The sequence below is a fragment of the Brienomyrus brachyistius genome, chromosome 2, assembly GCF_023856365.1.
Source record: "Brienomyrus brachyistius isolate T26 chromosome 2, BBRACH_0.4, whole genome shotgun sequence".
NCBI classification, from domain to species: domain Eukaryota; kingdom Metazoa; phylum Chordata; class Actinopteri; order Osteoglossiformes; family Mormyridae; genus Brienomyrus; species Brienomyrus brachyistius.
Window position 1 is genome coordinate 38,691,208 of NC_064534.1, and position 22,080 is coordinate 38,713,287.

Below are 22,080 nucleotides of genomic sequence, written 5' to 3' on the forward strand. Positions count from 1 at the left end.
AAAAAAAAAACCCGGAGTAGGATCCAATGGGACTAACTGGCATGTATAGACGCGTGTAATGCAAAAGGGCTGTTTTTGGTAGCATCTCTCGCTTACGGCCATACCACCCTGAACACGCCCGATCTCGTTTGATCTCGGAAGCTAAGCAGGGTAGGGTCTGGTTAGTACTTGGATGGGAGACCTCCTGGGAATACCAGGTGCTGTAAGCTTTTCTCACTTTTACTTTAAATGGGGGGCGCTCCACTTCACGATTAATTTAAATCTATCACTCCCCTTCCATTTTACTATTATATATATATATATTTTTTTTTTTTTCTCTCATTCATTAAGGCAGCTTTTAGAAACCGTTTTACTCTAAATACTTCCTGGTAATTCTAGGTGCTGTATGCTGTTCGTGCCTTTATTCCACCAGGGCGCGATCTTCTCACAAACTTGAAGACTGTCACTCCCCATTCACGTTTTACAACTTATTGTTAATGATAAAGAGACAGCTTTTTACACACAGTTTTAAACAAAGTACTGATATTATTCCTCTTCAACTGACCGCTTTGTTTTCTATGCAAAAACCACTTCGCCACAGAAGACTCGATATTATTGGCATAGCAAGTTCTGCTCTTCTCCTTTCAAAACTTGCTAAAAGCTGTATTTAAAAGAACAGGTTGGCCGGGGTAATTCACACCCTTCAATGCCAGCTTAATGTTTAGGTTAGTGGGAATCACAGAGGAATTAGGGATGGAAACTTCTTTGCTGGTGGTAGAAGCGGTCTGGTGAATTTTTAGAGAGAAGAGGCCGTCGATGTTTGAATGTAGAAAATTGTTCTGGCTGCAGCCTGCAGTATGGACTTGTTGGTGTGTGTAGCTCCCAGTGTTCTGACAGCGCGACGTTTTGGGGAAGCATGTGATTCAGCAGCTACCAGTGGGCTTCGTGCGGCGGAGATTTTGTGGCTGTTAGCGGAGTTGATAACAGAGGGTCGTTAAGAGAAGCCTGCATGCAGTAGGCAAAGGAGTAATGTTTGCCGGCGGGGGACGTGCGGCGATTAACCTGTGCGGTAGTGAAAAGGAGTTAAAAATAAGGAAGTGTGCGGATGCGGAAAGAATGGAATAATTGTGGTAGGCTGCCGGCTGAGTAGTTTGGTGAATGTTTGGTGTGGGTGCGGCGCTGCCGATTGGATGGTGGTGCTGCAGTGTGAGTCAGATAAAAAAAAAAAAAAGAACATTAGTAGTATCCAATGGGACCAACTGGCATGTATAGAGGCGTGTAATGCAAAAGGGCTGTTTTTGGTAGTTTCTCTCGCTTACGGCCATACCACCCTGAACACGCCCGATCTCGTCTGATCTCGGAAGCTAAGCAGGGTAGGGTCTGGTTAGTACTTGGATGGGAGACCACCTGGGAATACCAGGTGCTGTAAGCTTTTCTCACTTTTACTTTATACAGGGGGCGCTCCACTTCACGATTAATTTAAATCTATCACTCCCCTTCCATTTTACTATTTTATATATATATATATTTTTTTTTTTTCTGTCTTTCATAAAGCCAGCTTTTAGAAACCGTTTTACTCTAAATACTTCCTGGTAATTCTAGGTGCTGTAAGCTGTTCGTGCCTTTATTCCACCAGGGCGCGATCTTCTCACAAACTTGAAGACTGTCACTCCCCATTCACGTTTTACAACTTATTGTTAATGATAAAGAGACAGCTTTTTACACACAGTTTTAAACAAAGTACTGATATTATTCCTCTTCAACTGACCGCTTTGTTTTCTATGCAAAAACCACTTCGCCACAGAAGACTCGATATTATTGGCATAGCAAGTTCTGCTCTTCTCCTTTCAAAACTTGCTAAAAGCTGTATTTAAAAGAACAGATTGGCCGGGGTAATTCACACCCTTCAATGCCAGCTTAATGTTTAGGTTAGTGGGAATCACAGAGGAATTAGGGATGGAAACTTCTTTGCTGGTGGTAGAAGCGGTCTGGTGAATTTTTAGAGAGAAGAGGCCGTCGATGTTTGAATGTAGAAAATTGTTCTGGCTGCAGCCTGCAGTATGGACTTGTTGGTGTGTGTAGCTCCCAGTGTTCTGACAGCGCGACGTTTTGGGGAAGCATGTGATTCAGCAGCTACCAGTGGGCTTCGTGCGGCGGAGATTTTGTGGCTGTTAGCGGAGTTGATAACAGAGGGTCGTTAAGAGAAGCCTGCATACGGTAGGCAAAGGAGTAATGTTTGCCGGCGGGGGACATGCGGCGATTAACCTGTGAGGTAGTGAAAAGGACTTAAAGAGAAGGAAGTGTGCGGATGCGGAAAGAATGGAATAATTGTGGTAGGCTGCCGGCTGAGTAGTTTGGTGAATGTTTGGTGTGGGTCCGGCGCTGCCGATTGGATGGTGGTGCTGCAGTGTGAGTCAGATAAAAAAAAAAAAAAAACCAGGAGTAGGATCCAATGGGACTAACTGGCATGTAGAGACGCGTGTAATGCAAAAGGGCTGTTTTTGGTAGCATCTCTCGCTTACGGCCATACCACCCTGAACACGCCCGATCTCGTCTGATCTTGGAAGCTAAGTAGGGCAGGGTATGGTTAGTACTTGGATGGGAGACCACCTGGGAATACCAGGTGCTGTAAGCTTTTCTCACTTTTACTTTATACAGGGGGCGCTCCACTTCACGATTAATTTAAATCTATCACTCCCCTTCCATTTTACTATTTTATATATATATATATTTTTTTTTCTCTCATTCATAAAGGCAGCTTTTAGAAACCGTTTTACTCTAAATACTTCCTGGTAATTCTAGGTGCTGTAAGCTGTTCGTGCCTTTATTCCACCAGGGCGCGATCTTCTCACAAACTTGAAGACTGTCACTCCCCATTCACGTTTTACAACTTATTGTTAATGATAAAGAGACAGCTTTTTACACACAGTTTTAAACAAAGTACTGATATTATTCCTCTTCAACTGGCCGCTTTGTTTTCTATGCAAAAACCACTTCGCCACAGAAGACTCGATATTATTGGCATAGCAAGTTCTGCTCTTCTCCTTTCAAAACTTGCTAAAAGCTGTATTTAAAAGAACAGATTGGCCGGGGTAATTCACACCCTTCAATGCCAGCTTAATGTTTAGGTTAGTGGGAATCACAGAGGAATTAGGGATGGAAACTTCTTTGCTGGTGGTAGAAGCGGTCTGGTGAATTTTTAGAGAGAAGAGGCCGTCGATGTTTGAATGTAGAAAATTGTTCTGGCTGCAGCCTGCAGTATGGACTTGTTGGTGTGTGTAGCTCCCAGTGTTCTGACAGCGCGACGTTTTGGGGAAGCATGTGATTCAGCAGCTACCAGTGGGCTTCGTGCGGCGGAGATTTTGTGGCTGTTAGCGGAGTTGATAACAGAGGGTCGTTAAGAGAAGCCTGCATGCAGTAGGCAAAGGAGTAATGTTTGCCGGCGGGGGACGTGCGGCGATTAACCTGTGCAGTACTGAAAAGGAGTTAAAAAGAAGGAAGTGTGCGAATGCGGAAAGAATGGAATAATTGTGGTAGGCTGCCGGCTGAGTAGTTTGGTGAATGTTTGGTGTGGGTCCGGCGCTGCCGATTGGATGGTGGGGCTGCAGTGTGAGTCAGATAAAAAAAAAAAAAAACCCGGAGTAGGATCCAATGGGACTAACTGGCATGTATAGACGCGTGTAATGCAAAAGGGCTGTTTTTGGTAGCATCTCTCGCTTACGGCCATGCCACCCTGAACACGCCCGATCTCGTTTGATCTCGGAAGCTAAGCAGAGTAGGGTCTGGTTAGTACTTGGATGGGAGACCTCCTGGGAATACCAGGTGCTGTAAGCTTTTCTCACTTTTACTTTAAACGGGGGGCGCTCCACTTCACGATTAATTTAAATCTATCACTCCCCTTCCATTTTACTATTATATATATATATTTTTTTTTTTTTTTCTCTCATTCATTAAGGCAGCTTTTAGAAACCGTTTTACTCTAAATACTTCCTGGTAATTCTAGGTGCTGTAAGCTGTTCGTGCCTTTATTCCACCAGGGCGCGATCTTCTCACAAACTTGAAGACTGTCACTCCCCATTCACGTTTTACAACTTATTGTTAATGATAAAGAGACAGCTTTTTACACACAGTTTTAAACAAAGTACTGATATTATTCCTCTTCAACTGACCGCTTTGTTTTCTATGCAAAAACCACTTCGCCACAGAAGACTCGATATTATTGGCATAGCAAGTTCTGCTCTTCTCCTTTCAAAACTTGCTAAAAGCTGTATTTAAAAGAACAGGTTGGCCGGGGTAATTCACACCCTTCAATGCCAGCTTAATGTTTAGGTTAGTGGGAATCACAGAGGAATTAGGGATGGAAACTTCTTTGCTGGTGGTAGAAGCGGTCTGGTGAATTTTTAGAGAGAAGAGGCCGTCGATGTTTGAATGTAGAAAATTGTTCTGGCTGCAGCCTGCAGTATGGACTTGTTGGTGTGTGTAGCTCCCAGTGTTCTGACAGCGCGACGTTTTGGGGAAGCATGTGATTCAGCAGCTACCAGTGGGCTTCGTGCGGCGGAGATTTTGTGGCTGTTAGCGGAGTTGATAACAGAGGGTCGTTAAGAGAAGCCTGCATGCAGTAGGCAAAGGAGTAATGTTTGCCGGCGGGGGACGTGCGGCGATTAACCTGTGCGGTAGTGAAAAGGAGTTAAAAATAAGGAAGTGTGCGGATGCGGAAAGAATGGAATAATTGTGGTAGGCTGCCGGCTGAGTAGTTTGGTGAATGTTTGGTGTGGGTCCGGCGCTGCCGATTGGATGGTGGTGCTGCAGTGTGAGTCAGATAAAAAAAAAAAAAAGAACATTAGTAGTATCCAATGGGACCAACTGGCATGTATAGAGGCGTGTAATGCAAAAGGGGTGTTTTTGGTAGTTTCTCTCGCTTACGGCCATACCACCCTGAACACGCCCGATCTCGTCTGATCTCGGAAGCTAAGCAGGGTAGGGTCTGGTTAGTACTTGGATGGGAGACCACCTGGGAATACCAGGTGCTGTAAGCTTTTCTCACTTTTACTTTATACAGGGGGCGCTCCACTTCACGATTAATTTAAATCTATCACTCCCCTTCCATTTTACTATTTTATATATATATATATTTTTTTTTTTTCTGTCTTTCATAAAGCCAGCTTTTAGAAACCGTTTTACTCTAAATACTTCCTGGTAATTCTAGGTGCTGTAAGCTGTTCGTGCCTTTATTCCACCAGGGCGCGATCTTCTCACAAACTTGAAGACTGTCACTCCCCATTCACGTTTTACAACTTATTGTTAATGATAAAGAGACAGCTTTTTACACACAGTTTTAAACAAAGTACTGATATTATTCCTCTTCAACTGACCGCTTTGTTTTCTATGCAAAAACCACTTCGCCACAGAAGACTCGATATTATTGGCATAGCAAGTTCTGCTCTTCTCCTTTCAAAACTTGCTAAAAGCTGTATTTAAAAGAACAGATTGGCCGGGGTAATTCACACCCTTCAATGCCAGCTTAATGTTTAGGTTAGTGGGAATCACAGAGGAATTAGGGATGGAAACTTCTTTGCTGGTGGTAGAAGCGGTCTGGTGAATTTTTAGAGAGAAGAGGCCGTCGATGTTTGAATGTAGAAAATTGTTCTGGCTGCAGCCTGCAGTATGGACTTGTTGGTGTGTGTAGCTCCCAGTGTTCTGACAGCGCGACGTTTTGGGGAAGCATGTGATTCAGCAGCTACCAGTGGGCTTCGTGCGGCGGAGATTTTGTGGCTGTTAGCGGAGTTGATAACAGAGGGTCGTTAAGAGAAGCCTGCATACGGTAGGCAAAGGAGTAATGTTTGCCGGCGGGGGACATGCGGCGATTAACCTGTGAGGTAGTGAAAAGGACTTAAAGAGAAGGAAGTGTGCGGATGCGGAAAGAATGGAATAATTGTGGTAGGCTGCCGGCTGAGTAGTTTGGTGAATGTTTGGTGTGGGTCCGGCGCTGCCGATTGGATGGTGGTGCTGCAGTGTGAGTCAGATAAAAAAAAAAAAAAAACCAGGAGTAGGATCCAATGGGACTAACTGGCATGTAGAGACGCGTGTAATGCAAAAGGGCTGTTTTTGGTAGCATCTCTCGCTTACGGCCATACCACCCTGAACACGCCCGATCTCGTCTGATCTTGGAAGCTAAGTAGGGCAGGGTATGGTTAGTACTTGGATGGGAGACCACCTGGGAATACCAGGTGCTGTAAGCTTTTCTCACTTTTACTTTATACAGGGGGCGCTCCACTTCACGATTAATTTAAATCTATCACTCCCCTTCCATTTTACTATTTTATATATATATATATTTTTTTTTCTCTCATTCATAAAGGCAGCTTTTAGAAACCGTTTTACTCTAAATACTTCCTGGTAATTCTAGGTGCTGTAAGCTGTTCGTGCCTTTATTCCACCAGGGCGCGATCTTCTCACAAACTTGAAGACTGTCACTCCCCATTCACGTTTTACAACTTATTGTTAATGATAAAGAGACAGCTTTTTACACACAGTTTTAAACAAAGTACTGATATTATTCCTCTTCAACTGACCGCTTTGTTTTCTATGCAAAAACCACTTCGCCACAGAAGACTCGATATTATTGGCATAGCAAGTTCTGCTCTTCTCCTTTCAAAACTTGCTAAAAGCTGTATTTAAAAGAACAGATTGGCCGGGGTAATTCACACCCTTCAATGCCAGCTTAATGTTTAGGTTAGTGGGAATCACAGAGGAATTAGGGATGGAAACTTCTTTGCTGGTGGTAGAAGCGGTCTGGTGAATTTTTAGAGAGAAGAGGCCGTCGATGTTTGAATGTAGAAAATTGTTCTGGCTGCAGCCTGCAGTATGGACTTGTTGGTGTGTGTAGCTCCCAGTGTTCTGACAGCGCGACGTTTTGGGGAAGCATGTGATTCAGCAGCTACCAGTGGGCTTCGTGCGGCGGAGATTTTGTGACTGTTAGCGGAGTTGATAACAGAGGGTCGTTAAGAGAAGCCTGCATGCAGTAGGCAAAGGAGTAATGTTTGCCGGCGGGGGACGTGCGGCGATTAACCTGTGCAGTACTGAAAAGGAGTTAAAAAGAAGGAAGTGTGCGAATGCGGAAAGAATGGAATAATTGTGGTAGGCTGCCGGCTGAGTAGTTTGGTGAATGTTTGGTGTGGGTCCGGCGCTGCCGATTGGATGGTGGGGCTGCAGTGTGAGTCAGATAAAAAAAAAAAAAAAACCCGGAGTAGGATCCAATGGGACTAACTGGCATGTATAGACGCGTGTAATGCAAAAGGGCTGTTTTTGGTAGCATCTCTCGCTTACGGCCATACCACCCTGAACACGCCCGATCTCGTTTGATCTCGGAAGCTAAGCAGGGTAGGGTCTGGTTAGTACTTGGATGGGAGACCTCCTGGGAATACCAGGTGCTGTAAGCTTTTCTCACTTTTACTTTAAACGGGGGGCGCTCCACTTCACGATTAATTTAAATCTATCACTCCCCTTCCATTTTACTATTATATATATATATATTTTTTTTTTTTTCTCTCATTCATTAAGGCAGCTTTTAGAAACCGTTTTACTCTAAATACTTCCTGGTAATTCTAGGTGCTGTAAGCTGTTCGTGCCTTTATTCCACCAGGGCGCGATCTTCTCACAAACTTGAAGACTGTCACTCCCCATTCACGTTTTACAACTTATTGTTAATGATAAAGAGACAGCTTTTTACACACAGTTTTAAACAAAGTACTGATATTATTCCTCTTCAACTGACCGCTTTGTTTTCTATGCAAAAACCACTTCGCCACAGAAGACTCGATATTATTGGCATAGCAAGTTCTGCTCTTCTCCTTTCAAAACTTGCTAAAAGCTGTATTTAAAAGAACAGGTTGGCCGGGGTAATTCACACCCTTCAATGCCAGCTTAATGTTTAGGTTAGTGGGAATCACAGAGGAATTAGGGATGGAAACTTCTTTGCTGGTGGTAGAAGCGGTCTGGTGAATTTTTAGAGAGAAGAGGCCGTCGATGTTTGAATGTAGAAAATTGTTCTGGCTGCAGCCTGCAGTATGGACTTGTTGGTGTGTGTAGCTCCCAGTGTTCTGACAGCGCGACGTTTTGGGGAAGCATGTGATTCAGCAGCTACCAGTGGGCTTCGTGCGGCGGAGATTTTGTGGCTGTTAGCGGAGTTGATAACAGAGGGTCGTTAAGAGAAGCCTGCATGCAGTAGGCAAAGGAGTAATGTTTGCCGGCGGGGGACGTGCGGCGATTAACCTGTGCGGTAGTGAAAAGGAGTTAAAAATAAGGAAGTGTGCGGATGCGGAAAGAATGGAATAATTGTGGTAGGCTGCCGGCTGAGTAGTTTGGTGAATGTTTGGTGTGGGTCCGGCGCTGCCGATTGGATGGTGGTGCTGCAGTGTGAGTCAGATAAAAAAAAAAAAAAAGAACATTAGTAGTATCCAATGGGACCAACTGGCATGTATAGAGGCGTGTAATGCAAAAGGGCTGTTTTTGGTAGTTTCTCTCGCTTACGGCCATACCACCCTGAACACGCCCGATCTCGTTTGATCTCGGAAGCTAAGCAACAACAACAACAACAACAAATTTATTTTTATATAGCGCATTATCACAACATTACATTGTCTCAAAGCGCTTTACAGTATCCTCACCCAAAGCCCCCAGTGAGTAAGCCATAGGCGACAGTGGCAAGGAAAAACTCCCTAGAAGGAAGAAACCTTGAGAGGGACCAGACTCAAAGGGGAAGCCCATCCTCCAGGGGCCGGCAGGGATAGTCAAATAGAGAGAGGAGAGCAAGGAAGATAAGCCAATGCCGAAGCCGAGTCTTCTTCCAATTGCCAGGCAACCAGAGGTAAGGCAGCGGGTCATACATGGAAGATCAGAACGGCGAGCTGGATGCAGGGACGTCACTGGTGGTGGTCGGGTGTGCTGGATATCTTGATAGATTGAGGTCTCCAGGCATCACCCCCCAGGAGGAGTAGGGGAAATAAAATGTACAATTAGGCATAGTAGAGGAGGCTATTGGCAGTGCTAAAAGCTAGATGAGTACAATATGAAGTGCAATCTGCAAGCTCCGGCAGATATGGCTATGGCAGCATCAGTAGGAGGGAGAGGCAAGTGGGAATGCCGGCATGGGGAGTCCCTGAAATGTCAGCACTCCAGTTCCACAAGAGATTGCAAAGCTAGAGTGACAGCACTGACAATCCAGTTCATCCAAAGCCAATGGCACCGATCCCCACCCAGCTCTACACCTCACACTACAGGTCTGACTGGGAGTGAAGAGTTAGCTAGGGCTAGAACTAGTGTCCCTATACGCTAAACTAAACAGGTGTGTTTTTAGTCTGGACTTGAATATTGAGAGTGAACCTGAAACCCGCACATCCGGTGGAAGACCATTCCACAGCTGAGGAGCTTTGTAGGAGAAAGCTCTGCAGCCTGCCGTAGCTCTTTCTACCCTAGGCACTAACAGATATCCCATGGCTTGAGAGCGAAGCAAGCGTGGAGGGTTGTATGTGGTCAGCAGTTCACTAAGGTATTCTGGTGCAAGGCCATTTAGTGCTTTATAAGTTAATAGCAGTATTTTATAGTCAATTCGAGACTTAACTGGCAGCCAATGAAGAGAGGATAAGACCGGTGTAATATGATCAAATTTTTTAGTGTTTGTTAGAACTCTGGCTGCAGCATTCTGTACCATCTGAAGTTTATGCAAGGATCCAGACGGGCAACCCGATAGGAGGGCATTACAGTAATCCAGTCTGGAACTTACGAAGGCATGTATTAGTTTTTCTGCATCATTAAGTGAGAGCATCTTACGAAGCTTGGCTATGTTCCGTAGATGATAAAATGCAGTTCTAGTAATACTTCTTATGTGAGCATCAAAGCATAGATCTGAATCGACAAGAACGCCAAGATTTCTAACTACCATGTTAGGTTGTGTAGGAAGGTTACCAACGTTGAGGTGGTGGAACTTATTTCTAGCAGCCTTGGGACCAATTACCAGAACTTCTGTTTTTTCTGTGTTTAACATAAGGAAATTTTTTGCCATCCAGCACTGGATATCTAATAGACAGTCTTCTAACCGAGATAGCAGTGATATATCATCAGGGTTAACAGATATGTACAACTGTGTATCATCTGCATAACAATGAAACCCAATACCATGATTTCTAATAATGTTACCAAGAGGTAGCATGTACAGGGTAAACAGTAGCGGGCCCAGGACTGATCCCTGTGGGACACCATATTCAACTTTAGTGGCCTTGGATGATTCATTGTTCACATGGACATACTGATAGCGATCAGACAAATATGAGCGGAACCAAGAAAGTGCTGTCCCTGTAATGCCAACTACACCTTCTAACCGGTCCAAGAGGATATTATGGTCCACAGTATCGAACGCTGCAGTTAAATCTAGCAATACCAACAGAGATACATAGCCACGGTCAGAAGCCACAAGTAAATCATTCATTACTTTGACTAGAGCAGTTTCTGTGCTATGGTTTGGTCTAAAGCCAGACTGATATAATTCATTGGCATTAGTTTTTTGTAGGAAAGAGGACAGCTGACGAACTACAACCTTTTCCATGATCTTTGAAATGAAAGGAAGATTTGAGATAGGTCTATAGTTTCCTAAAACACTGGGTTCAAGATTTGGTTTCTTTAGGACGGGTCTGATAACAGCCATTTTAAAAGGTTTTGGAACATATCCAAGCCTAAGAGAAGAGTTTAACACATTTAACACGGTAGTGCCAATCTGTGGTGCAATTTCCTTGAAGAATTTTGTAGGAATTGGGTCTACAAGGCTAGTAGAGGATTTACAGGAGAAAATTAAGCTCAAAAGTTCTGAGTGTGTAATAGGAATGAATGATTCAAAGGTCTCATTATTGGTAGGCATAAGACTAGCAGGAGGCAGGCAGCCGTAAGTAGGTAAAGGTGTGCACTGTATAGTCTGTCTAATTGTAGTTATCTTACCATTAAAAAATGTAAGAAAGTCATCACTCTTAAGAGCTTGTGGGATTTGCAAGTTTAATGAGGAATTCTGTGTTATCCTAGCCACGGATTCAAATAGGAATTTAGGATTGGTTTTGTTCATGTCTATTAATCTGGAGAGATACACAGACCGAGCAGTTACTAGTGCTTGTCTGTATTTAGAGAGGCTCTCTTTCCAGGAAGATTTGAAAACTTCCAGTTTAGTTGAGCGCCATTTTCGCTCTAGCTTGCGTGATGCCTGTTTGAGTTCACGTGTATTATCAGAGTACCAGGGGGCAGGTTTGTTATTGCTATGCTTTATACTCCTAAGTGGAGCCACAAGATCTAGAGTGCTGCGAAGGGATTTTTCCATGTTTGAAGTTGCCTGTTCAAGTTCATTTACGCACGATGCTTCAGATGTAAGGCTAAAGGACTGTGGAAGTTGTTTCATAAATGTTGTTGTAGTTAGTGCCTTAATTGAACGTCTGATTCTATACTTTGGAGTGGTGGTCAACAGGGGGCTATACTGGATTTCAAATGTTAACAAGTAATGATCTGAGAGCAGAGGACTCTGTGGCATAATAGACACATGTTCTACCAGGATGCCATGACTAATGATCAAATCAAGGGTATGGTTACAGACATGAGTAGGCCCGACTACATTCTGACATACACCTACAGAGTCAAGAATAGCTGCAAACGCTGTTTTTAAAGGATCATTATCCTTCTCCATATGAATGTTAAAATCACCCACAATAGCAGGGTAGGGTCTGGTTAGTACTTGGATGGGAGACCTCCTGGGAATACCAGGTGCTGTAAGCTTTTCTCACTTTTACTTTAAACGGGGGGCGCTCCACTTCACGATTAATTTAAATCTATCACTCCCCTTCCATTTTACTATTATATATATATATATTTTTTTTTTTTTCTCTCATTCATTAAGGCAGCTTTTAGAAACCGTTTTACTCTAAATACTTCCTGGTAATTCTAGGTGCTGTAAGCTGTTCGTGCCTTTATTCCACCAGGGCGCGATCTTCTCACAAACTTGAAGACTGTCACTCCCCATTCACGTTTTACAACTTATTGTTAATGATAAAGAGACAGCTTTTTACACACAGTTTTAAACAAAGTACTGATATTATTCCTCTTCAACTGACCGCTTTGTTTTCTATGCAAAAACCACTTCGCCACAGAAGACTCGATATTATTGGCATAGCAAGTTCTGCTCTTCTCCTTTCAAAACTTGCTAAAAGCTGTATTTAAAAGAACAGGTTGGCCGGGGTAATTCACACCCTTCAATGCCAGCTTAATGTTTAGGTTAGTGGGAATCACAGAGGAATTAGGGATGGAAACTTCTTTGCTGGTGGTAGAAGCGGTCTGGTGAATTTTTAGAGAGAAGAGGCCGTCGATGTTTGAATGTAGAAAATTGTTCTGGCTGCAGCCTGCAGTATGGACTTGTTGGTGTGTGTAGCTCCCAGTGTTCTGACAGCGCGACGTTTTGGGGAAGCATGTGATTCAGCAGCTACCAGTGGGCTTCGTGCGGCGGAGATTTTGTGGCTGTTAGCGGAGTTGATAACAGAGGGTCGTTAAGAGAAGCCTGCATGCAGTAGGCAAAGGAGTAATGTTTGCCGGCGGGGGACGTGCGGCGATTAACCTGTGCGGTAGTGAAAAGGAGTTAAAAATAAGGAAGTGTGCGGATGCGGAAAGAATGGAATAATTGTGGTAGGCTGCCGGCTGAGTAGTTTGGTGAATGTTTGGTGTGGGTCCGGCGCTGCCGATTGGATGGTGGTGCTGCAGTGTGAGTCAGATAAAAAAAAAAAAAAAGAACATTAGTAGTATCCAATGGGACCAACTGGCATGTATAGAGGCGTGTAATGCAAAAGGGCTGTTTTTGGTAGTTTCTCTCGCTTACGGCCATACCACCCTGAACACGCCCGATCTCGTCTGATCTCGGAAGCTAAGCAGGGTAGGGTCTGGTTAGTACTTGGATGGGAGACCACCTGGGAATACCAGGTGCTGTAAGCTTTTCTCACTTTTACTTTATACAGGGGGCGCTCCACTTCACGATTAATTTAAATCTATCACTCCCCTTCCATTTTACTATTTTATATATATATATATATATTTTTTTTTTTTTTCTCTCTTTCATAAAGCCAGCTTTTAGAAACCGTTTTACTCTAAATACTTCCTGGTAATTCTAGGTGCTGTAAGCTGTTCGTGCCTTTATTCCACCAGGGCGCGATCTTCTCACAAACTTGAAGACTGTCACTCCCCATTCACGTTTTACAACTTATTGTTAATGATAAAGAGACAGCTTTTTACACACAGTTTTAAACAAAGTACTGATATTATTCCTCTTCAACTGACCGCTTTGTTTTCTATGCAAAAACCACTTCGCCACAGAAGACTCGATATTATTGGCATAGCAAGTTCTGCTCTTCTCCTTTCAAAACTTGCTAAAAGCTGTATTTAAAAGAACAGGTTGGCCGGGGTAATTCACACCCTTCAATGCCAGCTTAATGTTTAGGTTAGTGGGAATCACAGAGGAATTAGGGATGGAAACTTCTTTGCTGGTGGTAGAAGCGGTCTGGTGAATTTTTAGAGAGAAGAGGCCGTCGATGTTTGAATGTAGAAAATTGTTCTGGCTGCAGCCTGCAGTATGGACTTGTTGGTGTGTGTAGCTCCCAGTGTTCTGAAAGTGCGACGTTTTGGGGAAGCATGTGATTCAGCAGCTACCAGTGGGCTTCGTGCGGCGGAGATTTTGTGGCTGTTAGCGGAGTTGATAACAGAGGGTCGTTAAGAGAAGCCTGCATGCAGTAGGCAAAGGAGTAATGTTTGCCGGCGGGGGACGTGCGGCGATTAACCTGTGCGTTAGTGAAAAGGAGTTAAAAAGAAGGAAGTGTGCGAATGCGGAAAGAATGGAATAATTGTGGTAGGCTGCCGGCTGAGTAGTTTGGTGAATGTTTGGTGTGGGTCCGGCGCTGCCGATTGGATGGTGGTGCTGCAGTGTCAGTCAGATAAAAAAAAAAAAAAAGAACATTAGTAGTATCCAATGGGACCAACTGGCATGTATAGAGGCGTGTAATGCAAAAGGGCTGTTTTTGGTAGTTTCTCTCGCTTACGGCCATACCACCCTGAACACGCCCGATCTCGTCTGATCTCGGAAGCTAAGCAGGGTAGGGTCTGGTTAGTACTTGGATGGGAGACCACCTGGGAATACCAGGTGCTGTAAGCTTTTCTCACTTTTACTTTATACAGGGGGCGCTCCACTTCACGATTAATTTAAATCTATCACTCCCCTTCCATTTTACTATTTTATATATATATATATATATTTTTTTTTTTTTTCTCTCTTTCATAAAGCCAGCTTTTAGAAACCGTTTTACTCTAAATACTTCCTGGTAATTCTAGGTGCTGTAAGCTGTTCGTGCCTTTATTCCACCAGGGCGCGATCTTCTCACAAACTTGAAGACTGTCACTCCCCATTCACGTTTTACAACTTATTGTTAATGATAAAGAGACAGCTTTTTACACACAGTTTTAAACAAAGTACTGATATTATTCCTCTTCAACTGACCGCTTTGTTTTCTATGCAAAAACCACTTCGCCACAGAAGACTCGATATTATTGGCATAGCAAGTTCTGCTCTTCTCCTTTCAAAACTTGCTAAAAGCTGTATTTAAAAGAACAGATTGGCCGGGGTAATTCACACCCTTCAATGCCAGCTTAATGTTTAGGTTAGTGGGAATCACAGAGGAATTAGGGATGGAAACTTCTTTGCTGGTGGTAGAAGCGGTCTGGTGAATTTTTAGAGAGAAGAGGCCGTCGATGTTTGAATGTAGAAAATTGTTCTGGCTGCAGCCTGCAGTATGGACTTGTTGGTGTGTGTAGCTCCCAGTGTTCTGAAAGTGCGACGTTTTGGGGAAGCATGTGATTCAGCAGCTACCAGTGGGCTTCGTGCGGCGGAGATTTTGTGGCTGTTAGCGGAGTTGATAACAGAGGGTCGTTAAGAGAAGCCTGCATGCAGTAGGCAAAGGAGTAATGTTTGCCGGCGGGGGACGTGCGGCGATTAACCTGTGCGTTAGTGAAAAGGAGTTAAAAAGAAGGAAGTGTGCGAATGCGGAAAGAATGGAATAATTGTGGTAGGCTGCCGGCTGAGTAGTTTGGTGAATGTTTGGTGTGGGTCCGGCGCTGCCGATTGGATGGTGGTGCTGCAGTGTCAGTCAGATAAAAAAAAAAAAAAAAAAAAAACAGGAGTAGGATCCAATGGGACTAACTGGCATGTATAGAGGCGTGTAATGCAAAAGGGCTGTTTTTGTTAGCGGTTCTTGCTTACGGCCATACCACCCTGAACACGCATGATCTCGGAAGCTAAGCAGAGTATGGTCTGGTTAGTACTTGGAAGGGAAACCACCTGGGAATACCAGGTGCTGTAAGCTTTTCTCACTTTTACTTTATACAGGGGGCGCTCCACTTCACGATTAATTTAAATCTATCACTCCCCTTCCATTTTACTATTTCATATATATATATATATTTTCTCTCTTTCATAAAGGCAGCTTTTAGAAACAGTTTTACTCTAAATACTGCCTGGTAATTCTAGGTGCTGTAAGCTGTTCGTGCCTTTATTCCACCAGGGCGCGATCTTCTCACAAACTTGAAGACTGTCACTTCCCATTCACGTTTTACAACTTATTGTTAATAATAAAGAGACAGCTTTTTACACACAGTTTTAAACAAAGTACCGATATAATTCCTCTTCAACTCACCACTTTGTTTTCTATGCAAAAACCACTTCACCACAGAAGACTCGATATTATTGGCATAGCAAGGTCTGCTCTTCTCCTCCTTTCAAAACTCGCTAAAAGCTGTATTTAAAAGACCAGGTTGGCCGGGGTAATTCACACCCTTCAATGCCAACTTAATGTTTAGGTTAGTGGGAATCACAGAGGAATTAGGGATGGAAACTTCTTTGCTGGTGGTAGAAGCGGTCTGGTGAATTTTTAGAGAGAAGAGGCCGTCGATGTTTGAATGTAGAAAATTGTTCTGGCTGCAGCCTGCAGTATGGACTTGTTGGTGTGTGTAGCTCCCAGTGTTCTGACAGCGCGACGTTTTGGGGAAGCATGTGATTCAGCAGCTACCAGTGGGCTTCGTGCGGCGGAGATTTTGTGGCTGTTAGCTGAGTTGATAGCAGAGGGTCGTTAAGAGAAGCCTGCATACGGTAGGCAAAGGAGTAATGTTTGCCGGCGGGGGACATGCGGCGATTAACCTGTGAGGTAGTGAAAAGGACTTAAAGAGAAGGAAGTGTGCGGATGCGGAAAGAATGGAATAATTGTGGTAGGCTGCCGGCTGAGTAGTTTGGTGAATGTTTGGTGTGGGTCCGGCGCTGCCGATTGGATGGTGGTGCTGCAGTGTGAGTCAGATAAAAAAAAAAAAAAACCTGGAGTAGGATCCAATGGGACTAACTGGCATGTAGAGACGCGTGTAATGCAAAAAGGCTGTTTTTGGTAGCATCTCTCGCTTACGGCCATACCACCCTGAACACGCCCGATCTCGTCTGATCTTGGAAGCTAAGTAGGGCAGGGTATGGTTAGTACTTGGATGGGAGACCACCTGGGAATACCAGGTGCTGTAAGCTTTTCTCACTTTTACTTTATACAGGGGGCGCTCCACTTCACGATTAATTTAAATCTATCACTCCCCTTCCATTTTACTATTTTATATATATATATATATTTTTTTCTCTCATTCATAAAGGCAGCTTTTAGAAACCGTTTTACTCTAAATACTTCCTGGTAATTCTAGGTGCTGTAAGCTGTTCGTGCCTTTATTCCACCAGGGCGCGATCTTCTCACAAACTTGAAGACTGTCACTCCCCATTCACGTTTTACAACTTATTGTTAATGATAAAGAGACAGCTTTTTACACACAGTTTTAAACAAAGTACTGATATTATTCCTCTTCAACTGACCGCTTTGTTTTCTATGCAAAAACCACTTCGCCACAGAAGACTCGATATTATTGGCATAGCAAGTTCTGCTCTTCTCCTTTCAAAACTTGCTAAACGCTGTATTTAAAAGAACAGATTGGCCGGGGTAATTCACACCCTTCAATGCCAGCTTAATGTTTAGGTTAGTGGGAATCACAGAGGAATTAGGGATGGAAACTTCTTTGCTGGTGGTAGAAGCGGTCTGGTGAATTTTTAGAGAGAAGAGGCCGTCGATGTTTGAATGTAGAAAATTGTTCTGGCTGCAGCCTGCAGTATGGACTTGTTGGTGTGTGTAGCTCCCAGTGTTCTGACAGCGCGACGTTTTGGGGAAGCATGTGATTCAGCAGCTACCAGTGGGCTTCGTGCGGCGGAGATTTTGTGGCTGTTAGCAGAGTTGATAACAGAGGGTCGTTAAGAGAAGCCTGCATGCAGTAGGCAAAGGAGTAATGTTTGCCGGCGGGGGACGTGCGGCGATTAACCTGTGCGGTAGTGAAAAGGAGTTAAAAAGAAGGAAGTGTGCGGATGCGGAAAGAATGGAATAATTGTGGTAGGCTGCCGGCTGAGTAGTTTGGTGAATGTTTGGTGTGGGTCCGGCGCTGCCGATTGGATGGTGGGGCTGCAGTGTGAGTCAGATAAAAAAAAAAAAACAGGAGTAGGATCCAATGGGACTAACTGGCATGTATAGAGGCGTGTAATGCAAAAGGGCTGTTTTTGTTCACGGCTCTCGTTTATGGCCATACCACCCTGAACACGCCCGATCTCGTCTGATCTCGGAAGCTAAGTGGGGTAGGGTCTGGTTAGTACTTGGATGGGTGACTGCCTGGGAATACCACGTGCTGTAAGCTTTTCTCACTTTTACTTTATACAGGGGGCACTCCACCTCACGATTAATTTAAATCTATCACTCCCCTTACTATTTTATATATTTCTTTTTTCTCTCATTCATAAAGGCAGCTTTTACACACGTTTTACTCTAAATACTGCCTGGTAATTCTAGGTGCTGTAAGCTGTTCGTGCCTTTATTCCACCAGGGCGCGATCTTCTCACAAACTTGAAGACTGTCACTCCCCATTCACGTTTTACAACTTATTGTTAATGATAAAGAGACAGCTTTTTACACACAGTTTTAAACAAAGTACTGATATTATTCCTCCGCTTTGTTTTCTATGCAAAAACCACTTCGCCACAGAAGACTCGATATTATTGGCATAGCAAGTTCTGCTCTTCTCCTTTCAAAACTTGCTAAAAGCTGTATTTAAAAGAACAGATTGGCCGGGGTAATTCACACCCTTCAATGCCAGCTTAATGTTTAGGTTAGTGGGAATCACAGAGGAATTAGGGATGGAAACTTCTTTGCTGGTGGTAGAAGCGGTCTGGTGAATTTTTAGAGAGAAGAGGCCGTCGATGTTTGAATGTAGAAAATTGTTCTGGCTGTAGCCTGCAGTATCGACTTGTTGGTGTGTGTAGCTCCCAGTGTTCTGACAGCGCGACGTTTTGGGGAAGCATGTGATTCAGCAGCTACCAGTGGGCTTCGTGCGGCGGAGATTTTGTGGCTGTTAGCGGAGTTGATAACAGAGGGTCGTTAAGAGAAGCCTGCATGCAGTAGGCAAAGGAGTAATGTTTGCCGGCGGGGGACGTGCGGCGATTAACTTGTGCGGTAGTGAAAAGGAGTTAAAAAGAAGGAAGTGTGCGGATGCGGAAAGAATGGAATAATTGTGGTAGGCTGCCGGCTGAGTAGTTTGGTGAATGTTTGGTGTGGGTCCGGCGTTGCCGATTGGATGGTGGGGCTGCAGTGTGAGTCAGATAAAAAAAAAAAAAAACATTAGTAGGATCCAATGGGACCAACTGGCATGTATAGAGGCGTGTAATGCAAAAGGGCTGTTTTTGGTAGCATCTCTCGCTTATGGCCATGCCCGCCTGAACACGCCTGATCTCATCTGATCTCGGAAGCCAATCAGGGTAGGGTCTGGTTAGTACTTGGATGGGAGACCTCCTGGGAATACCAGGTGCTGTAAGCTTTTCTCACTTTTACTTTATACAGGGGGCGCTCCACTTCACGATTAATTTAAATCTAGCACTCCCCTTCCATTTTACTATTTTATATATATATTTTTTTTCTCTCTTTCATAAAGCCAGCTTATAGAAACCGTTTTACTCTAAATACTTCCTGGTAATTCTAGGTGCTGTAAGCTGTTCGTGCCTTTATTCCACCAGGGCGCGATCTTCTCACAAACTTGAAGACTGTCACTCTCCATTCACGTTTTACAACTTATTGTTAATGATAAAGAGACAGCTTTTTACACACAGTTTTAAACAAAGTACTGATATTATTCCTCTTCAACTGACCGTTTTGTTTTCTATGCAAAAACCACTTCGCCACAGAAGACTCGATATTATTGGCATAGGAAGTTCTGCTCTTCTCCTTTCAAAACTTACTAAAAGCTGTATTTAAAAGAACAGATTGGCCGGGGTAATTCACACCCTTCAATGCCAGCTTAATGTTTAGGTTAGTGGGAATCACAGAGGAATTAGGGATGGAAACTTCTTTGCTGGTGGTAGAAGCGGTCTGGTGAATTTTTAGAGAGAAGAGGCCGTCGATGTTTGAATGTAGAAAATTGTTCTGGCTGTAGCCTGCAGTATGGACTTGTTGGTGTGTGTAGCTCCCAGTGTTCTGACAGCACGACGTTTTGGGGAAGCATGTGATTCAGCAGCTACCAGTGGGCTTCGTGCGGCGGAGATTTTGTGGCTGTTAGCGGAGTTGATAACAGAGGGTCGTTAAGAGAAGCCTGCATGCAGTAGGCAAAGGAGTAATGTTTGCCGGCGGGGGACGTGCGGCGATTAACTTGTGCGGTAGTGAAAAGGAGTTAAAAAGAAGGAAGTGTGCGGATGCGGAAAGAATGGAATAATTGTGGTAGGCTGCCGGCTGAGTAGTTTGGTGAATGTTTGGTGTGGGTCCGGCGTTGCCGATTGGATGGTGGGGCTGCAGTGTGAGTCAGATAAAAAAAAAAAAAAACATTAGTAGGATCCAATGGGACCAACTGGCATGTATAGAGGCGTGTAATGCAAAAGGGCTGTTTTTGGTAGCATCTCTCGCTTATGGCCATGCCCGCCTGAACACGCCTGATCTCATCTGATCTCGGAAGCCAATCAGGGTAGGGTCTGGTTAGTACTTGGATGGGAGACCTCCTGGGAATACCAGGTGCTGTAAGCTTTTCTCACTTTTACTTTATACAGGGGGCGCTCCACTTCACGATTAATTTAAATCTAGCACTCCCCTTCCATTTTACTATTTTATATATATATTTTTTTTCTCTCTTTCATAAAGCCAGCTTATAGAAACCGTTTTACTCTAAATACTTCCTGGTAATTCTAGGTGCTGTAAGCTGTTCGTGCCTTTATTCCACCAGGGCGCGATCTTCTCACAAACTTGAAGACTGTCACTCTCCATTCACGTTTTACAACTTATTGTTAATGATAAAGAGACAGCTTTTTACACACAGTTTTAAACAAAGTACTGATATTATTCCTCTTCAACTGACCGTTTTGTTTTCTATGCAAAAACGACTTCGCCACAGAAGACTCGATATTATTGGCATAGCAAGTTCTGCTCTTCTCCTTTCAAAACTTACTAAAAGCTGTATTTAAAAGAACAGATTGGCCGGGGTAATTCACACCCTTCAATGCCAGCTTAATGTTTAGGTTAGTGGGAATCACAGAGGAATTAGGGATGGAAACTTCTTTGCTGGTGGTAGAAGCGGTCTGGTGAATTTTTAGAGAGAAGAGGCCGTCGATGTTTGAATGTAGAAAATTGTTCTGGCTGTAGCCTGCAGTATGGACTTGTTGGTGTGTGTAGCTCCCAGTGTTCTGACAGCACGACGTTTTGGGGAAGCATGTGATTCAGCAGCTACCAGTGGGCTTCGTGCGGCGGAGATTTTGTGGCTGTTAGCGGAGTTGATAACAGAGGGTCGTTAAGAGAAGCCTGCATGCAGTAGGCAAAGGAGTAATGTTTGCCGGCGGGGGACGTGCGGCGATTAACTTGTGCGGTAGTGAAAAGGAGTTAAAAAGAAGGAAGTGTGCGGATGCGGAAAGAATGGAATAATTGTGGTAGGCTGCCGGCTGAGTAGTTTGGTGAATGTTTGGTGTGGGTCCGGCGTTGCCGATTGGATGGTGGGGCTGCAGTGTGAGTCAGATAAAAAAAAAAAAAAACATTAGTAGGATCCAATGGGACCAACTGGCATGTATAGAGGCGTGTAATGCAAAAGGGCTGTTTTTAGTAGCATCTCTCGCTTATGGCCATGCCCGCCTGAACACGCCTGATCTCATCTGATCTCGGAAGCCAATCAGGGTAGGGTCTGGTTAGTACTTGGATGGGAGACCTCCTGGGAATACCAGGTGCTGTAAGCTTTTCTCACTTTTACTTTATACAGGGGGCGCTCCACTTCATAATTAATTTAAATCTAGCACTCCCCTTCCATTTTACTATTTTATATATATATTTTTTTTCTCTCTTTCATAAAGCCAGCTTATAGAAACCGTTTTACTCTAAATACTTCCTGGTAATTCTAGGTGCTGTAAGCTGTTCGTGCCTTTATTCCACCAGGGCGCGATCTTCTCACAAACTTGAAGACTGTCACTCCCCATTCACGTTTTACAACTTATTGTTAATGATAAAGAGACAGCTTTTTACACACAGTTTTAAACAAAGTACTGATATTATTCCTCTTCAACTGACCGCTTTGTTTTCTATGCAAAAACCACTTCGCCACAGAAGACTCGATATTATTGGCATAGCAAGTTCTGCTCTTCTCCTTTCAAAACTTACTAAAAGCTGTATTTAAAAGAACAGATTGGCCGGGGTAATTCACACCCTTCAATGCCAGCTTAATGTTTAGGTTAGTGGGAATCACAGAGGAATTAGGGATGGAAACTTCTTTGCTGGTGGTAGAAGCGGTCTGGTGAATTTTTAGAGAGAAGAGGCCGTCGATGTTTGAATGTAGAAAATTGTTCTGGCTGCAGCCTGCAGTATGGACTTGTTGGTGTGTGTAGCTCCCAGTCTTCTGACAGCGCGATGTTTTGGGGAAGCATCTGATTCAGCAGCTACCAGTGGGCTTCGTGCGGCGGAGATTTTG

The 22,080-nt window shown here is 43.9% G+C and overlaps 14 non-coding genes and 1 pseudogene across 14 annotated transcripts; all 15 read left to right on the forward strand.

The window, feature by feature from the left end:
* Positions 1 to 90: 90 nt before the first annotated feature.
* LOC125731534 (5S ribosomal RNA) lies at positions 91 to 209 on the forward strand. Its single transcript, XR_007391628.1, has one exon. It is a non-coding gene; the product is annotated as a 5S ribosomal RNA (ribosomal RNA).
* Positions 210 to 1,292: 1,083 nt separating this feature from the next.
* LOC125736522 (5S ribosomal RNA) lies at positions 1,293 to 1,411 on the forward strand. The gene has a single exon (XR_007395800.1). It is a non-coding gene; the product is annotated as a 5S ribosomal RNA (ribosomal RNA).
* A 1,084-nt stretch (positions 1,412 to 2,495) lies between these two features.
* Positions 2,496 to 2,614, forward strand: LOC125736963 (5S ribosomal RNA). Its single transcript, XR_007396230.1, has one exon. It is a non-coding gene; the product is annotated as a 5S ribosomal RNA (ribosomal RNA).
* Positions 2,615 to 3,694: 1,080 nt separating this feature from the next.
* Positions 3,695 to 3,813, forward strand: LOC125735088 (5S ribosomal RNA). Its single transcript, XR_007394387.1, has one exon. It is a non-coding gene; the product is annotated as a 5S ribosomal RNA (ribosomal RNA).
* Positions 3,814 to 4,896: 1,083 nt separating this feature from the next.
* On the forward strand, positions 4,897 to 5,015 carry LOC125736533 (5S ribosomal RNA). Its single transcript, XR_007395811.1, has one exon. It is a non-coding gene; the product is annotated as a 5S ribosomal RNA (ribosomal RNA).
* Positions 5,016 to 6,099: 1,084 nt separating this feature from the next.
* LOC125736964 (5S ribosomal RNA) lies at positions 6,100 to 6,218 on the forward strand. The gene has a single exon (XR_007396231.1). It is a non-coding gene; the product is annotated as a 5S ribosomal RNA (ribosomal RNA).
* Positions 6,219 to 7,299: 1,081 nt separating this feature from the next.
* On the forward strand, positions 7,300 to 7,418 carry LOC125731546 (5S ribosomal RNA). Its single transcript, XR_007391629.1, has one exon. It is a non-coding gene; the product is annotated as a 5S ribosomal RNA (ribosomal RNA).
* A 5,450-nt stretch (positions 7,419 to 12,868) lies between these two features.
* On the forward strand, positions 12,869 to 12,987 carry LOC125736544 (5S ribosomal RNA). The gene has a single exon (XR_007395822.1). It is a non-coding gene; the product is annotated as a 5S ribosomal RNA (ribosomal RNA).
* Positions 12,988 to 14,078: 1,091 nt separating this feature from the next.
* LOC125736555 (5S ribosomal RNA) lies at positions 14,079 to 14,197 on the forward strand. The gene has a single exon (XR_007395833.1). It is a non-coding gene; the product is annotated as a 5S ribosomal RNA (ribosomal RNA).
* Positions 14,198 to 15,292: 1,095 nt separating this feature from the next.
* On the forward strand, positions 15,293 to 15,401 carry LOC125732267 (5S ribosomal RNA; annotated as a pseudogene).
* A 1,080-nt stretch (positions 15,402 to 16,481) lies between these two features.
* LOC125736965 (5S ribosomal RNA) lies at positions 16,482 to 16,600 on the forward strand. The gene has a single exon (XR_007396232.1). It is a non-coding gene; the product is annotated as a 5S ribosomal RNA (ribosomal RNA).
* A 1,077-nt stretch (positions 16,601 to 17,677) lies between these two features.
* Positions 17,678 to 17,796, forward strand: LOC125730960 (5S ribosomal RNA). The gene has a single exon (XR_007391253.1). It is a non-coding gene; the product is annotated as a 5S ribosomal RNA (ribosomal RNA).
* A 1,054-nt stretch (positions 17,797 to 18,850) lies between these two features.
* Positions 18,851 to 18,969, forward strand: LOC125731283 (5S ribosomal RNA). The gene has a single exon (XR_007391569.1). It is a non-coding gene; the product is annotated as a 5S ribosomal RNA (ribosomal RNA).
* A 1,074-nt stretch (positions 18,970 to 20,043) lies between these two features.
* Positions 20,044 to 20,162, forward strand: LOC125731284 (5S ribosomal RNA). Its single transcript, XR_007391570.1, has one exon. It is a non-coding gene; the product is annotated as a 5S ribosomal RNA (ribosomal RNA).
* A 1,074-nt stretch (positions 20,163 to 21,236) lies between these two features.
* LOC125731285 (5S ribosomal RNA) lies at positions 21,237 to 21,355 on the forward strand. Its single transcript, XR_007391571.1, has one exon. It is a non-coding gene; the product is annotated as a 5S ribosomal RNA (ribosomal RNA).
* The last annotated feature ends 725 nt before the right edge of the window (positions 21,356 to 22,080 follow it).